Here is a 209-nt window from a genome sequence, read left to right on the forward strand (position 1 = left end):
GGTGAAGTAAAAAGTTCTGAGCGTTTTCCGCTAGATGTCTTTAGTGAGCCATACATACATCTCACGATGTATACATCGCATCGGGTCATACGTTATTACGGCGTCATTTGAAGTCACCTTTCCTTACAGAAATAGTATTTTTTAAAAGTTTCTTTTAACATTTAGTATTTCGATTTGTTTAATTTGGATTTTCTTGGATTTTTTAATTT

The 209-nt window shown here is 32.5% G+C and overlaps 1 protein-coding gene across 1 annotated transcript in view; it reads left to right on the forward strand.

The window, feature by feature from the left end:
• The window catches only part of LOC116847999, a 3,660-nt gene that overhangs the window by 986 nt on the left and 2,465 nt on the right, over positions 1-209 (forward strand). The window lies entirely within an intron of this gene.

The sequence above is a fragment of the Odontomachus brunneus genome, unplaced genomic scaffold (genome assembly GCF_010583005.1).
Source record: "Odontomachus brunneus isolate Ranch 3 - 2012 unplaced genomic scaffold, Obru_v1 Obru_scaffold_086, whole genome shotgun sequence".
Taxonomy (NCBI): domain Eukaryota; kingdom Metazoa; phylum Arthropoda; class Insecta; order Hymenoptera; family Formicidae; genus Odontomachus; species Odontomachus brunneus.